Here is a 707-nt window from a genome sequence, read left to right on the forward strand (position 1 = left end):
ACGAAGATGTGAAAAAATGGCTCGATGAATGGTTCGCGGCAAAGGGGGAAGATTTTTAGTGGCGTGATATCCACAAATTGTCCGAAAGATGGGAAAAATGTGTAACTAGCAATGGAGCATACTTTGAATAAAGCTCTTTTTATCATTCTTCCGAATTTAACGTGTTTTTTTTGGAAAAAAAATCCGCATTTTATGCACTTGTACACCTGGTAAATACAATTATATGGCAAAGCAAATTTTATTTTTCACGTTGTATATTTTAACAATTTTATTTTTTTTTAATTATTATACAATATATATTTTATTTTACGCTTTATGTTGGTATTCAATAAATATTATTATTATATCTTTGTTGATTTTGAATTTTATTTTCAACTATACCTAATTTATGCTATAGAAATTTAATTTTTTCCTCATATTCATGTTATTCTATATTACAGGCCAACACAATTTAATTCTATTTTTTAAATTTGTTAAAATTACATGTTTATAAAAATGGATGTAATTGAACTGGCTAACAGCACTCTCCATTTTAAACGTTTTAGATTCAGTTGCATTAACATAGATTAATTTTAATCTTGGTTTAACTTATTTTTTATCTTTTTCTAGTTTTAAAAATTAGAGAAAGATAAAGAATAAGTTAAATCAAGATTATAGTTAATCTATTATATATAGTGTCCGGGCCATGAAATATGAATGTGGTATAT

The sequence above is a fragment of the Trachymyrmex septentrionalis genome, unplaced genomic scaffold (genome assembly GCF_001594115.1).
Source record: "Trachymyrmex septentrionalis isolate Tsep2-gDNA-1 unplaced genomic scaffold, Tsep1.0 scaffold93, whole genome shotgun sequence".
In the NCBI taxonomy this organism is placed as follows: Eukaryota; Metazoa; Arthropoda; class Insecta; order Hymenoptera; family Formicidae; genus Trachymyrmex; species Trachymyrmex septentrionalis.